At 41.8% G+C, this 17,217-nt stretch overlaps 1 long non-coding RNA gene across 1 annotated transcript; it reads left to right on the forward strand.

Moving 5' to 3' along the window:
* The first annotated feature begins 6,516 nt into the window (after positions 1 to 6,516).
* LOC138690121 (uncharacterized) lies at positions 6,517 to 12,964 on the forward strand. The gene is made up of 2 exons (XR_011328919.1): positions 6,517 to 6,653; positions 12,690 to 12,964. It is a non-coding gene; the product is annotated as an uncharacterized lncRNA (long non-coding RNA).
* The last annotated feature ends 4,253 nt before the right edge of the window (positions 12,965 to 17,217 follow it).

Raw genomic sequence — 17,217 nt, forward strand, 5'->3', positions numbered from 1 at the left:
AATACTTTAAAACATAGGGCTTCCCATACCAAAGTAAAAATCCTGAACAAGTAATTATTTAGAACAAAGTTCTGTTCTGAAATACGTTAGGGTCTCCTCCAAGAACCTTCACTCCCTGTCCCACAGAGTGGTCATCTGGGGTTGAAGGCATGGGATTGAGGCTGAGGAGACAATTTCTGTTTATGCCACATGGTTTAGAGCATTAATCAAGAACAGCTTGTACTATGCAAAATCATGAGGAGGCTGTCTGCCATGTAAATTCAGACAGAGAGGTCTCCAGTTCAGAAAGTCCCACATAATATACAGTGCCTCCCACAGTGAAATCTCCATCTCTATACACATATATATGCACACAGAGTAACTCTGGGATAATGCAGTAACTGAAAGCAAAATCCACCTTCACTGTTGAGCACAGAACAATGGAAACTCCCCTTTAGGAATTAAATCTCAGTAGGTCTTTATATTTTGAATGCCTTTATTTTCTTTTATTTTCCCTACAACTGTTTGGGGTTTTCCTCTTAAACAGGTCACAGAAGTGCAAGAGGATACAGATCTAACAAGCTTTGATTAGAGGAGAATGTCCTGACTTCCCAGCTGCAGACAGGCTCCTTAATGGTAGTTTGAGATAGAAAGGATTTCTTATGCCATTATCAAGATCTTTCCTGGCAGCAGCTTTCATAGCGCTGTCAGATTAGAGTCCCCCTCATTAACTGTCAGCTACTCTCTGTTTTTCAGTGGGAGAGAGCAGAAGGAGGGAATAATAATCCTCATACATACTGGATGGTCTCTAGGAGAGAAATGTCACTTAATGACATTTGTACAGCAGATAATACCAGGCAAAATAAAGGGCAGGAGGGATTTTATTTTTTTTTTTTTTTTTCCTCTCCAGAACTCCTAGAAGGAATGTTTGTTATCATTCTCTCCCAAATTGGCTTTGCAAGTGACTTGGAGGTTTTATGTCAGAAATTACTCATAGATCACTGGAGGGATAACAGAGCCCCTTTTGCAGACCTGAGCAGACTAGAATATCTTCCTTTGCACTTTGTGACTGACAGCATCTTCCTTTCATCCTCAGGCAATGGACAAATTAAGACAATCCTGGTCCCTGTGTTTTCCCTCTGATTACTGTGCAGTCTTGCTCTCAGCTGTGTCAGACTGTGCTATTACTGCACCTCAGCTACTTTTCTCTAGATAATGGGGGGGGGGAGAGAATTTTCTAAAGGTTTTTTTTTCAGGAGACTTTTTCCTTTCCCTTAAGAAAGTTCTTCTAAGCCCTAGCTGGCAAACCTTTGAACTTAGTCTATCCTTTGTACCCTGGCAGAAGCACAAGCTACCCCCAATCATCCAGGAACAGAGCTGGTTTGGCGTGTCCTCCTTCCAGGTTTTCTTTCCACCTGTATTTATTTCTCGTGTTCCTCTGCCTCAGAGAATACCTAGAAATACCAAATTAAAATTTAAAGATAATTAGAAAAGATTGGGAGCAAATTTAATAGGCGCAACATCTTTAAAACAGTACAGAGATAGCATTTATCTTTGATTATTTCAATGATCTTATCTCTGAGGATAGCTGAAAAAGCTTAGAGATTTCCATCTCCCCTCCCCGCTCAGTGCATGGACAGCTCAATTATTCATGAAAGAGGTATGCAAAGGCCACAGCCAACACCGTGGCTTTCTAAAATCACCTTTGCTGATTTTACCCAGCCTTGCAGTAGAGACAGAGCGGACAGCTGGAGAGGATAACAGCAGCAGTCAAAGTCTCAAGAGAAGCTACTGCCTTCCTAAATCAGGGCTTAAGGAGGTTCCAGCAAAAGATTCAAGGAATACAGTTAGACACATTATCATCTTCACTGGCAAATTCTGTGCTGCACAGCTCTCGGCAGTAAAGTAACTGGTAATACGCCTCATATGGCCTAAAAAAGCCTTGTTATTTTGTACATGGAGTCCGGTTGTCATATGGGTGGGAGCTTTTTGCTTTGTCTATATTCAAAGGCTTGCAGCATGCTTTGCAAAAACAGATGTTGCTGTATTTCTTGACAAGCCAGGCCTTAAATAGAAGCTCTTTTAGTCAACAGTCGCAAGTTGATAGGAAATATATTTTCCTCCTTTTTCTTTTCTTATCTTGGACAGCATTTGTTCTTTTTCCTCAGCAGTGCTGTCTGAAGCATCTTGTTCAGTCCTTCTTTTGATCTCCATGAAATCTGCCCAAGACAGAGACACTCGCAAATCACAGCAGAAATTGTCTGTGTCCTTGCAAGAGCAGAACGAACATGAGCCACGTTGTTGGCATTTCTTATAATCAACTTCACACACTTCCTTGGCTCCCCTTGTAGAGGCATGCGAGTCCGGGCTATGCCTTAGGAAGCCTAACCATGGCTACCTAGTGAATCAGGAGGTAAAAACCTGTCATGACAATTTGCAAGTTTGGAGAAAATTTCTTAAATTACTAGGAAACATACTTGTAGTAAGGGAAAGAAAAAAAAAAAAACCACTACAATATCTTCAGTCTTAGATTACATGGGGAAACAGCCTAATGGTCCTTAAACTAAAAGAAGAAAAAAAAAGGAAAGGAAAATACAGATCAAGTCACATGAGATGTTCAACTTGTAGCTCACTGCCTTGCAAACTACCCATATGTTATATTGCAGTGTGCTCAAAGAAAGAGAGACAAACAACGGGAAGTCCAGCAGACAATCAAGAACCTTGGCTATGACAGCCAAAACGAATTCCGGACATGCTTGAGGATAGTTCTAAAGCTGTTGGTTATCATATCACACTCCCATTATTAGACCAACCTAAGGACCCTGGGGAGATGGCTGTGAACGCAGGGATTACAGACAGCCATGCAGGTGGTTCATCCATAAAGGACCAAGCAAGCCCACCATGGTGGTTGCTCCCAGACAGTAAAGGCAATAGCTGTCCTGAGGATTTTGCCAAAAGACTGATGCCACACACCAAGTGCATGTGAGCAGTCTGGCAGCTTGTCAGCTGAAACAGAGACCTGACCTTGGAATTAATCCAGTGTAGAAATAGCTATCGTCATGGTTTTCAGTTAGTTCTGTGTATCTGTTTCTAAACCTAATAACTCCATTGTTAATACTGCTGCAACACATTCCTGCCATGCTTGTACTTCCATATTTCTCTATTGTTGAAAGGAATTGCCCATTAACTGGCAAACATCTAATCATTACATTCCTCCTCCTAGCAGTCTTTGAAACAGTCTTGTGCCTTTCTTGAAAACTTTATACATAACTTGCATGGGTACCACAAGTGAAAGGAACTTCTTTCTCACTGAGCAGCATGTGCCGGGGTAGGTAACACCAGGTGTCAGTTAGAAAAAGATGTTTTCCAGCAACAAATATTAGCCAATGATGGGCAAAAGGAAAACAGGAGCTTTGTGGAACCTGAAGGGCCTCCTGCAAGTTTGTAATAGTTACCTGAATCATCATTTTTCTTCCCTTCAGCTGGAGGGAGAATGTGATCTATTAATATACTACCCTTGATGGTGGCAAGACCAGCCCCCGGTAATGTACACAGGCAGGAAGAGGCACTCACTTGGACAGCATTTATATAATACAGCATGGGAAATGATGCTGTGGACCATAAATAGACTCTTAATTGCCATAAGTGCACAGCCTGAAGGGTTGTGAGGGAAAATTCCTTGAACTCCCTCCAATCAAGATACTAAAGTGGGTTTACTATAGAAACAAGAGAATTCAGTCTTCATGCCTTGAGAAAATAGAAACTTAGCACCTTTGACCACTGACCATCTTCCGGAAAAACCCGGAGACCCTGAGGAGTCTAAAATACATCAAACTTAGCTGCAATTCTGAGCATACCAGAAGACAGATTTATTTGTCAGAGTAAGTTTTAGAACCTTTAAAATTTAAACTGCACTTTTTTTCAACAGTAGTTGTCAGATGAAAAACAAAGGCATCAGGGGCTCGAGAAGAAACAGTATCTTGGAAAAGAAGCTCTATTCTTATTAAGAGTCAGCAATTGTAACTATCAAGTTATCCAAATTTAAAAATATGATTGTAAAGATGTGTTACTTTAGCCTCTGAGAAGCTAAAAAAAAAAAGAGGGTTATTGTAGAAATGTTAACAGATAACAGCATCCACAAAAAAAGGAGTACTGTAAATCAAGTGACATATCATAAATCTAAGCAGACAATCTATGAAAGCCTTGCTGAAAATCAGTGTGTCATTCTCTTCATTCCAATGTCACCATTACCCTGCAAATATAGAACAGTTAGAGCTAATTTTTCCAGCAAGAAAAAAAAAAATTGCGGCCTCAGAACATTACTAAGAAAATATGACAGATTGGATAGAATTAGGTTAAGGGAAAAAATAAACTCTGGAGGGCAAAACCTATGCGAATGTGATGGGTTGACCCTGGCTGGACGCCAGGTGCCCACCAAAGCCGTTCTATCACTCCCCCATCCTCAGCTGGACAGGGGAGAGAAAAATATAACAAAAAGCTTGCGGGTCAAGATAAGGACAGGAGAGATCATTCACTAATTACCGTCACGGGCAAAACAGACTCAGCTTAGGGAAAATTAGCTCAATTTATTACAAATCAGCCAGAGTAAGGTAAATGAGAAATAAAACAAAATCTCAAAACACCTTCCCTCCACCCCTCCCTTCTTCCCGGGCACAACTTCACTCCCGGATTTCTCCACCAAGCCCCCCCAGCGGCAGAAGGGGGACAGGGATGGGGTTTACGGTCATGACACGTTATTTTCTGCCGCTTCACCTCCTCAGGGGGAGGGCTCATCACACTCTTCCCCTGCTCCAGCGTGAGGTCCCACCCACGGGAGACAGTCCTCCACGAACTTTCTCCAACGTGGGCCATTCCCACGGGCTGCAGTTCTTCACGAACTGCTCCAGCATGGGTCCTTTCCACGGTGTGCAGTCCTTCAGGCACAGACTGCTCCAGCGTGGGTCCCCCATGGGGTCACAAGTCCTGCCAGAAAACCTGCTCCGTGGGCTCCTCTCTCCACAGACCTGCAGGTCCTGCCAGGAACCTGCTCCAGCGCAGGGTTCCCACGGGGTCACAGCCTCCTTCAGGAACCCACCTGCTCCGGCGTGGGGACCTCCACGGGCTGCAGGTGGATATCTGCCCCACCATGGACCTCCCTGGGCTGCAGGGGGACAGCCTGCCTCACCAGGGTCTTCACCACGGGCTGCAGGGGAATCTCTGCTCCGGCGCCTGGAGCATCTCCTCCCCTCCTTCTGCACTGACCTTGGTGTCCGCAGGCTTGTTTCTCTTACATGTTCTCACTCCTCTCTCCGGCAGCTGTTTCTCCCTCTCCCAACTTTTTTTCCTTCTTACAAATGTTATCACAGAGGCGTTACCACTATCACTGCTTGGCTCGGCCTTGGCTGGCGGCGGGTCCGTCTTAGAGCCGGCTGGTATGGGCTCGCTCTCTCTCGAACACAGGGGAAGCTTCCAGCAGCTTCTTACAGAAGCCACCCCTGTAACTCCCCCCGCTACCAAAACCTTGCCACATAAAACCAATACAGCAAGCTTGTAATAAAAACATGCAAATCTCAAAAATTGCACTGGGGTTGGACCCTCACTTCAGAATCTCAGTGGTGATGCAAGTGAATGCCATGCTTTTGCACTAGCCCACATAAGAGATTTCTCTCATTTTACACTATAATTGGGCTCCAGTAAAAAGAAAATAGCACAGCCCTTGACTGAACCCACTTTGGCAGTGTGGATTTCAGAGAAACCCAGACTCCGTGCCACATGAATGATGTATTCCTCATGGTGCACACCACGCTGGCCCCTCCACACTCAGAGTCCCTTTTAGATCTAAATTTCCATATCGATTTACTTATGTTGAAAGAGCTGCAGTTCTCTGTTCAATCCTTCTGAAAAAATGTATAATGAGCAATTTTTTTCACTAAACTTGCTACAACTCCTATGACCATCTGAAAACTGATTTACAATATCACAGATTGGGCAACATAATCATGGTAGCTAAAGATAATAAATAATTATTGTTGCCATCTGGATGCTTTGAGAAGCGTCCTTCTGAAGTTTGTGCTTCAGTTTCTACTGGAATAGAGCTGGTACAAAAGTAAAGAACAACAACAACAAGTTAAATTTACATTAACAGAAGAATAGCTGCTAATTCGGAATCTACAAGGGGAAGCACTGACATTAATTTAAATGCAATTTACACAGAAATATTCATGAAATTTTGTAGCTATTTTATAGCTTGTCAAGTATATTGATGTAGTAGAATAGTTTCCTGATTATCAGTACTTCTACTTGCAACAGTACACATCCCATCATCTGGGAGTCAAGGGTTTGTTTTGGCACCTTTTCCCTACCTCTGTGAATCTGGTTATCCTTAAAGCCGGCGGTTGCAGCGTGTGTTTAGCGTATTATTTCCCTGCATTGTTACATTCACTGTGGCTTGCCAGGATGGGCTGATGTCGTACGGAACGTGTAGACCCCTTTAGCACCCAGGCGCGGTAGGGGAGAGCTCAGCCCTGCCCTGATGCACAGCGCTGAGCAGCAGCCCACCGCTATTAGTCACACCCTGCAGCACCAGCGAGCAGCGACAAGTGCTAATGAATGACAGCTTTGGAAGCAGGGAGAGGTGGCCTTTTATTTTGCTGTTCTTGTGGCTACCCCTGCAGGTAAGGAAGGTGCAACTTTCGGCTCTCAAAATAGAGGTGCTTGAGGAGGACGTGGCGTTCAGGGTTGTGAGCGGAGATTCACCCAGTGCTCCTCAGAGCCAAAGGGAATGTCTCTGGGGCATCAAGCAAGAAAAAGAGTGGACTTGGTCCTGTGGGAAGCTGGAGGGCAAGAGATGAACCACAGCTGTGGGAAGGGGCTACATTACAGTCCCATTCTGAGGGAAACATTGGGGGTGAACATGATCTTGTTTAGCCCTGTCAACAGGTTTTAAAAAGGTCATGGGAGAGAGAAAAAAAAAAATGTGCACAACACTCACAGGGCATGCTCTTGTTCCACTAAAATAGCAATCCAATTTCTGTCACTGCACATTGATTTTATGATCATCAGTGCAGTGTCAATTTGCCATAGGAGAGCTGATCAAAGACCATAAATTCAGAAAATGTTTTCATGAAACAGGCTAATTCCCTGTTATGGCTGTTTATTCCAGGGGGGTTCACCAAAATAGTGAGTCATCATTAGCCCTCCAATTTATTTCAATTACTTGATCAAATGCAGCATAAATAATCCAATTAGTATATTCTGATTCAAGCAGGCCCACATAATGTTCTTCAAAAAAAAAAGAAGAGGAGAGAGAATTTTGCCTGGAAGTAGCACACTTTGAGTGAAGTGCTATTTGGCTCTGATTTTGCAAGGATGACATTTGGATTGTTGTGAGCTTTCACAACTAGGGCATTGCAAAGTTTAACTTCTGTTAAACGAAAGTAATGCCCTGATACTCTCTCAACTGAGAACATGCCTCCTCCTGGGCCCCCTTACAGATTCCTCTGTCTTGTACACCATGTTAATTTTGCAATCAATACCTGCAGTGGAAGGCTCTGTCACTGGAACAAGCAGAGAGTGGGCAGTGTAATGGCTTGGTCACGTTGGGCATAATCAGTTTCTTTTGTAAAAAGAAACAGGTCCTCACTCCAGTTCTCATTTCATTTCCACACTGTTCATAGCAAAACACTAGCTGTAAACGATGTCTAGGCAACAGCTTTCAAATTTGAATTGCAGAGCCAGGAAACACAGCTTGAGAAAATCCAACAACTGGTTGTAAGGTCCATCACCGTCCTCTGCCTGGGATGAACCAAAGTCAGCGAGCACCAGGGCCATGGAAAGGGCAATAAACTCATACCACCTTGCACTGCTTCAGGCTCAATCCCTGGGAGCTAGAGACTTAGTTTTGGATGCAGGACAGGAACAGACCCTCCTGCATCAGCTGGGAGAGGCTGGTACACTGCAGAGCCCTAGCTTGTGACCACCTCTGCTCACCTCACGGGATCAAGATCCACAGGGTCACCAGGCCACCTCCCCGTGGCCTCTGTATCGTCTGGGAAGGAAGGGAGAAGAAACCTTTACGAGGGCAAGCGGTGGAGATAGTGAGCCAGGCAAAGGCTGGCTGTTGCACCCGATGGAGAGACAAGCAATGAGGGGTCTCCTACAACTGCAGCTGCCAAGCCAGGGGTGTGCAGCACTCCCTGGGAGGTCCCACATGGTATGCCATAGGGTGTTCGTTATGCACATGTTAGACAAAGGAGGTTGTCTTTAAAGAATAATTATAGCGTTGGCTATGGCAGAAGAGGAAGGGGATGGGCTATTAGAGAAGAGAAATTGGGACCCAACCTAAAGCACCCAAGAAGACTTGTTCAGCTGGAAGTGGGCATTGTCCCCCCAGTCACCCCTCAGTGCACAGCGAGAAGGTCTTGTTTCTTTGCTCCTAATTTTTTTTTGCGCAAATCAGCTCTTTAGCCTCCCCCCAGGGCTCCCCAGGGCACCCATCTACTTCCCTAGCTTCCCCTACTGTGCCAGCAACTCCGGCGAGGCTGTCCCAGGGGTGCAAAGTGACAGGCATAGTTCAGCGGCCTCCCGCACTGGGCATGGCACTTCCACACGCTCTGGGTGCAGGTTTCCACAGCTGCAAGACACAGTGGGGTACTGATTGCACAGCAATGGTAAAACGAGCTCCTTACCCTTGCCAGCAAAGCTACCTTGCCTCTGGTGGCTAGTGACAAAAGCCAATAACACCCGACAGGCTAGTGTCCGATGCTCACTTTTTAGGTAGTTGTTTAATTTACAGGTTTTCAGACAAGTTTCTCTACTTCACATGGCTCACCTGGAGTCAGGATTTCATCCTATTTGAGTCAATGAGTATTTCTACTCATTTCAGAGGGCAGCGTTTCAGTCAGGCAGTAGGTTGGTCTCTAAGGAGTATCACTTAGATAATTTATGACAAAAAATTGCACTGCATTTACCAGAGGAAGAGAGAGCTGAAAGCCTACAGCTATTGGACAGGGTTCCCTTTTAATGTCCTTGATGCTGAGAGCAGGTCTACCAGTGCAATGCAATACCACGTGGAGCTGCCCGAAATAACTGTGCATCAGAACGAATATACTCACCACGACAGAGATCTCTGCTTTGCCTAATTAGCACTGCTGAGAAGCAGGGCTGATTAACCTGGGCAGAGCGCCACAAAAACACGGCTATCCTGCTTCCAGCACTTCAGCGAACTCATTAGTGCTGTCTTGGGCATCGTTGCACAGAATCGGATTTGTGAATGAAGACCTGAAGAAGGGAAGCCATCTGATAAATACTGCGGCTATCTGTGGCCCTGATTAGAAGTCGTTCAAAAACTGGGAGGTGGGGGAGCACATCCGTCATGAATCTGAGTCATACGCTGCATTTAAGTTTTTAAAAATGGAGGGCTTGTTCCCCCTGTCTTCCCTGGCATCAGCTGCCAGCAGGATACTCCTGAAAATTATTTGCCGCAACATGTAGATCCTGGTGCATGCTCCTTGTCCTTTCACATGAAGGCACAAAATATCATCCAAGGTTTCCTGTATCACCGAAGGAAAAAGCCTCCCTCTAACAGACCACTTTGCCTTCCTAATGATGAACATAATCTAATAGCAATAGCTGACCTAAAAACAGAAACAAAGAAATATCGTGTGTGCTCTCATTATAGCCACTGAAGTAGTTATGGTCCCATTTCATGGAAGAAATATGTAGGTGATAATAACCTTACCAAAATGAAATGAAATGGTACTGTCACTAATTCCATTTAATGTTTTAACAACATCCAAATTAGATGTGCTTATTAGTTCATAACATTGCTGGTTATAATTTTTAATCTCAGATAAATCTCTCCACAATGAGGAACTAATATAACGAGCTGGTAAGAAAACAACACACTTTGTAAATAAATTTTCTTAATGACGGTCATGTGTCTGCCACAGTAGCAAATTGCCCAATACTCCTGCCCTTCTGTGACTTCCTCGTAGTTATGCTTTCGTATTTCCTTATAAATACCGTGCCATATCACTATTACTCTATTTTAAAGGAATTTTAGGGGAAATTAGGTTCTTTTGACATATTGCACCATCTCTTAAAGATTGTTGAGATGTTATGAAATTTCAGCATGCTGTTATTCCAGAGTAGCTCATCTGGACATCATTCAGAGAAGAACAACAGGGTGAAAAAAATCAGTCATATATGAAGATTAAGCTTTGCAGTAAAGCAATGCTGTCAACAAAATTAACAGCTTTCTGTCACACTTTCATTTGTATGAGTTCAGTTTGAATTTGAAGGGGAAAAAAAGCAAGCTATGATTCCACAAAAAAAAAGATGTTTTGTTCTTCCCCATGCTTTTGTCTAAGAGAAAAGGGTGTATTTATAAAGAGAAAGTCACCCTTCTGGAGTAATAGTCCATTGGGTATAAAGGCAATAAATTTGTAGGAAGGTTAATGCTATTGACAAATATCAACAGCAATACATCAAAACAACTTTATCAAGAGGTCTTTAGTATTCCCAGCACCACCAAAAACATACCGAAAACAAAACACAAATTTTAACAATAATGCTAAAAGAACTAGAATTTTTCAGGGTCACAAAAAGATAGAAAATCTTAAATCACAAAATAATTAAAAGATCATTTCCATGGAAGAACATCTCAAAGTCTTCAATTTCACTACTCAAAACAGTATCTCTAGGTGATCAAAGTGTAAAATATATTTTTTTCTTTTGATTTTCAGCAAGCTCAACTACCCGCAATATATCAACAACAATCAACTATTTTTCTCATTTTCAACAGAGACAGCCTGTTCCCCAGCTAACATGTCAGAAAGCCACCAAGAGATCAGGTCTTCAAAACACAGCTGTTGACCGTAGCTAACTTGAGCAAGACTGAAAAATGAGAATCTTCTCTAAAACTTCATTGGAGAGGGTTCATCCGTAGATCAGAGAGACAAAGCAAAAGGCTTGTGTTGTAATGTCCTGTGGCTAGATTCTATCAGTATCTACAAACGACTTATTCAGATGACTGATAGCATTGCAACTGCAAAGATCTGTATAAGTGAGTTAAGATTTGTAGGAAGAAGTTGTATCTCTTAGTAGACCTAAGAGACTGAAAACAACAGAGAAAGCTTTCAGTCACACATGCTTGTCTCAGGTCCATTGTTTCATGCTTCTGGACCTTACTAGCTAGCTTTATAACCTTACATTTTGGACTGAGAAAGGACTTGTGTCATTTTTTCAGACTTCATCTGTTGGTCTCTCCACAGACCTTGATTTCTTTAACTCTAAAAATCTAAGAAACTTTGTCCTTTCCCCTAACCATATTTCTAAGCACAATGACCACTTGGTCCATCATGTCGAAATTGGATTACTGTATTTGAATCTGACGACAAGTCACATATCCCAGGTCTGCAGGAAACAACTGCCATCTGTCTTGATAGATGATGTCATGACAATGACATCAATGACTTTATATTTTCATCATTTTAGTGTTCCTTATATCAATATCAGATCAATAAGGGCAAATGCAGACCTGTGAATCACCAGATTTATGTCCAACTCCAGGAAATACAGATCACAGAGCTCAAAAAACAAGGTACAAAACAGCTGGGAACAGAGTATTTTTTGTTGTGGGGAATAAAACACAAGACCTCCTGGATCCTACTGGCATACAAGGGTTCCAAAAGACAGTAGACAAGATAATGGAAGAAAAATTCACCAAAGGCTATTAAAGATAGGTTTCTGAACCACAGGTAGTTGTATGGCTGCAGGCTTCTTATCCTCTTCTATCATTGCTATTGACCATCGTCAAATACAGGGTGAGCAGCCAGATTCACCTCTGATCTGACACAGCACTGCCACCTGTATGTCTTAAACTGAAAGAGAAAACCGCACAAATCCAGAATATGACTACTTGATGGAAAGCTGCAAAGCCTCTTCCTTGCAGCCTTTCCAGGTGAGAGTGACATGAACAGCTCCTTCCACCTCAGCTGTCCTCTCCAGCCCTGTGTGCCTGTGTAACCATGCTGCTTCCTTTCACTCCGGAGGCTTTCAAGCAACCTGCAGGAACTGCAAAGCAGATCAACTACAAACTAGTTTTTAATGATGGCCATAATTCAAAATAAAAGCAAAACAAAACAAAAACCCTGTCAGTAATATTACCTAAAAAGGGGGAAAGAAGACAAAGTCTCTGTGAAATCCCCTAGCATCTCCAGTTCAGCTCAGACTCTGTGTTGATGTGCAGCAGGATAATATCCTTGAGTAGGTTTTGAATTGCTCATGACAAAGGTACATTTCTGCCAGTTGGTACTGTTATTCTTGTCACTTATCCTGTCTCTCTGTTCTTTCTCTACAACAAATGATGCCAGTCACTTGTCTGCCTCTTTCACAACAGTTTCTGTATCTTCTTTCAGACCATGCAAAGAGGTTCCTAAACAACTTTCTGATTTTCTTTTTTTTTTTTTTTTTTTTTTTTTGCATAATTTCCTGCAGTTTGGGGACAAGACTTTAGGAACCAAGGCACTTTTTTATTCCCTATGTACCAGTTTATCAGGACACAGATATTCTTCTGTCAAGCTTTATAGTAAGGCTTAGAGAGTGGTAGGGAATAAAAAAGAGAAAGAATAGAGATATGTAATTTGCATTAACAGTAAGGTTTTATTCTTTGTATTTCAACCTTTTGTCTCTTTTTTTTGTCTCTCTAGGTCATAAGCAATCCAGTGAAAATGGAACTGTCCCTATCTACCTGAATAGCACCTGGCATAGTGAGCCATCACATCTGACTTTGCCTTGTGTGGCTTCATAGCACATTTTCCCACTGAAGACCTGATTATGTAAAAAGATACAATTTTGTTAACCTCTATATCAATCCTAAACTCAAAATATTTCCACTCTGTGCTATCCACCTAATTTACTGAAAAACTACCCTCTGTATTTTAGTCCATTTTTCCTGTGGAAATTAAGTTAGGTGTTTAGTCTGTGTGTTTGTCTGCATGTCTTTCTCAACATCTTTAGCATCTACAGGTTGATTTCAATGCAATATGACATCAGTCTGAAAGACAATTAGCTTTCTACAAATTTCATGAAAATAAATGAATGGCCAGAAGCAGAGAAAGGCTCCTATTCATGCCCCAGCCAAAGGGAAGCCCAGGAGCTTGTAGGCATCCAGGTTATACCTTGAGTAGAGCCCAGAGAAAAAAGGTTCGGATGAAATTCTTCTTTTCTTACTTCTCACATCTCCCTTCCTTTGACCAGTCAAAAGATAGATTCAAATCCAAAGGACACCAGGCCTCAGTATTTCCAATGTTTATAAAAATACTCTTCTGCCTTCTACTTCATTTAGCATTGCAGAGCCCAGCACTTAGCACTGAGCAACAGGAGAAAGGGATGGAATATATTTTGGCTCATGCTTCCCTATATATATAACATTAAAGCCTCAGGATGATCTACAAATGAAAGTTAACATAGATAGTCCAGTGCAGTTTTTTACATTATTTTCTTGTCTGCTGCCTATGGAAGTGGATCTCAGTTGCTCCCAACCTTCTAGCTGCCCTGCAATATGCAGTAAATTGATGGTGATTACAATTATGCATGAAGTTTCAACATGCTGTTTAAAGACTAAGCTGCTGGTCTTGACAAATTGCCTTTCTTCTTATAAGGAGGTGAATGCAGTATGAGTTGCAGACATTGCCCTTTAGCAAGATCCAGTTGCAGATTCCCTGTTTGATTTACTTTGGTATTAAAGCTGTAGTTTTACATATATGAAAACTAAAAAGGAAAATCCTGCAAGTCATCACTCATATGAGTACCACTTATTTTTCTTTTTTTCATTATTTGAATGACTTGCAGGCAATTAGTAACCTGTGCCAGAACAAGGATTTCTATATGGCCAGATTGTGCATTATTCATTTATGCAGAGTACCATTTACTCACATAACTAGTCATGCTGATTTCAGGAGGACTACTCACAGGAGTAAAAGCTACTCTCCTTATGGAGTTCTAAATTCCTATCCCAGGAGTATCATGTTTCTGGAAGAAGCCGTTAGTCTTCATTTTTTTCCTTGCTTTAGGCAGAAAACTAAACTGCGAGTGTTAGCTATCTTAATTAAATCTGATCTGAAGCTTTGCTTTTCTAGTTAGCTCATGCATTCTGATGTGTAAGTTATACCCTAATCACTCCTCAACATAGTCTTCTGGGCGATGATATCTAAATATTACAATTAGTGCAGAAGGGAAAAAAAATTAGTTCAGACTAGACAATATAAGAGAAAAATAAACTCCAGGTGGCACGGTTATTTTTTTAAAGACAAAAAGCAAATTCCTCACTGGGAGGCAGCACTCATAAATTAGAATTCTATTTATAAAGTGTCAGTGACATTTTCATATCTATTTATTTTAATGCCTACCAGCATTTAAAAATTAGTTGAGGTTGTTTTGCTGTTACAAAGGTTAAATGAAGAGATTATGAGTTGCACAGATGTTTACGGTTTGGGTTGATAGCTCTGGGACATCCCATTCTGGAGGCATTGTGTTCCAGTTCATTTTAACAGTAATTAGAAGTACCCCCGTAACGAGGTGCTTGCTGCTGAAAACAACTTCATTAGTTTGGGTGATTTTATTGGTTTCCTTTAGGGTGAGGAATGAGTGTTAATAGTTGTAATTTAATAGGAAAATTACTGAAGCAAGGAAGATTCCACTGAATCTTAAATGAGGCATTAGACAGACGTTCCTTTTTCAAATAATGAAATATAAGGGAAGAGCAGCAACCTTAAGAATTATCATATGAATGTATTTACCCTAGAACAGATGAGCTATTCTCTTTAAATATTTTAAATATCACTTGAAGTTGTTAGGAGCCTATACAGAAAATATCTATTAGCTTAACAAATTCCAAGGACATTTGGCTGCATGCTTGAATATTTGCACACATTGCGACTCTGAACTGAAAGCCTGCCAGTCAGAAAGGTTGTGTTCTCTTTCAGAGAGCGAGAAGGGTTTTCTTCCCCTGGCAACGTGATATTGCTTAGCACAGAGTATCTACTTTAAGGTACCACCAGTTCCCACCAGGCAGAGCTGCCCCAGTTATGCTGGAGCCCACGCCTTTAGGGGGATGATGGATTGGTGGCAAACTTTCCAGCCTGCCCGAGCTGAGCAAAGTCACATCCCTGCTAGAGATTGCCTTTCTCTGGAATAGGAGGTATTGCCTACTCTTGGCCTAGGGAACGTCTTTTTCCCTGGGTGGATATGTATTATAAATCACAGATAACCTGCCTTCCAGCTCCTGCTGAAAATCAGTATGTTCTCCAACAGCTTGTCTGGAGGCCTTCTCTGACTCTCTTTTCTGTCTTCCCTCCTTCCTCTCAAGTCTCCCTTCTTCTGCAACTCCTCAGTGATCTCCGAAGGCCTCTCCGACGGGATGATGGTCTCATTAAGAGGTAGATAGCATGAGGGTCCTCTGTGAAGATGCTGTCATGCCTCTGTGACCTGCTGAGTAGTTATCTCAGGCTTCTATCCAGAGAAAAACAACTTCCTTGATAAAGTAATCCAAAGTCACAAAAGCAAACACTCCCTCTGAAGAGATTACCCATGAGGACACAGCCAAGTTCGTGGCAAAAGATAGGCACATGCCCAGTGGGCCGTTGGCTGCCACAAGGCAATAGAAGCAACAAACTCTTGGCTTAAGCAACTGCTCAGGTTTCACAACAGCTCTGCCTCTCTTTCTGCCTTCTGCACTGGGTCCCTGGCAGATCAGCTCCCCTGCCTAAAGCAAAGCTGTATTTCCTTTATGAGAAACGGCAGCCCCATGTCTACTAAATGAAGTCACCTCTGCCAGTCTTTCTGACCTTGATAAATTAAGCAACACATGATTCCGGAAGGAGGATGGGAAACATCGTTGAAAGAAAGGTGCTATTAGAATCTCCACCAGAGTTTAAAAGACGTGGAGAAGGTTTGTAGACCATTTCTGCATCTGCACACAAACTCTGTCAAGAAGAAGGGAAGGGAAAAGGGAAGAGGGAAGAATAGTTTTATTTCTGACAACAGATGTTTGTAAAGCCCTTGATGCTTTCAAGAGCATTCGAGTAACACCAGATGTGGCTAACTGAAATTGTGTTATAGAAGTGCACTCCATATAAAACAACATATACAAAAAATTCTTTTTAAAACAGAAGGTATAAAATAAAGGTATAAATAGAGAAGGAACCCAGGTGGAAAATAATCCCTGAGATGAAACTGTGAACACAAATTCAGGTAAAACATTTCTAGAAACCTGTAAGAACTACCATATGATGCAGTAAGAATTTGAAAAGTGCCAATATACACAGGGACACATGAAGGGACAAGACCATCCTGAGACTACAGACATTAGGAGTAATTCAAAATACAACTCGAAAAGACACCTGAATTAAAAAAGTCATAGAGCTCAACTCAGAGCTTGCCCTGCTATAAAACATCCAAAGGCCAGCTCTGCAAAAGGGGGATGTATTACAGGGGATGCAACACTTTTCAAGAGGTAGCAAGTGCCAGAGATGTCCACAGCATGAACAAAGAGGACGGCAATCAGTAAAACTGTATTAAATATACAGATTTTTTTTCTAACAGAGTTAAATTGGTTAAAAGCATGAAAGAAAAGACATAGCCAAGAACTATCATATCTTTGTCACAGACAGGGGAGAAAAAGCAGTTATCTTGATGGATATGATTCAAAGAGTCACTTGAGAAGATAACTAAACTGTATTGGCAAGATTTCCACACACAGCCTTTGCTAATATTTCTTCTCTGTAACAGATAAAAAGCAAGTAGCATAAAACTAGAAAACAAATGAATAATAAATTATTTCTGCTGTTAACCTTTAACATCCTTCAAAGATCATAACAAAGCCATGTTCAACCATACTCATCAACTACTCTGTTTATTGCAAAGAAAAGCTATCTAGTAAATACTTTTATGATCTGGGAGTGATCCAGTCATATGTAATCATGTTTGAAATTAAAGTCTCTTATTGTGATGATTGTACTCCAATGGTGCTGCATATTCTTACAATGTTATTAAATACTGGTGTCGTTAATATCTCCTGACTCCTAATTCATTAAACAAAGAGTTTCAGAGTCCTTTTTCTGTGAAAGCAGGAAGAAAAAAATCAACTCAATTTTCAACACTGAGAAATTACTTAATGAAAGAAACCCAAGAAGTGGTGTCAAAATAAGCTTAATTAAACATTCCATAAAGAAGCTT

Source organism: Haliaeetus albicilla, chromosome 20, assembly GCF_947461875.1.
Source record: "Haliaeetus albicilla chromosome 20, bHalAlb1.1, whole genome shotgun sequence".
Taxonomy (NCBI): domain Eukaryota; kingdom Metazoa; phylum Chordata; class Aves; order Accipitriformes; family Accipitridae; genus Haliaeetus; species Haliaeetus albicilla.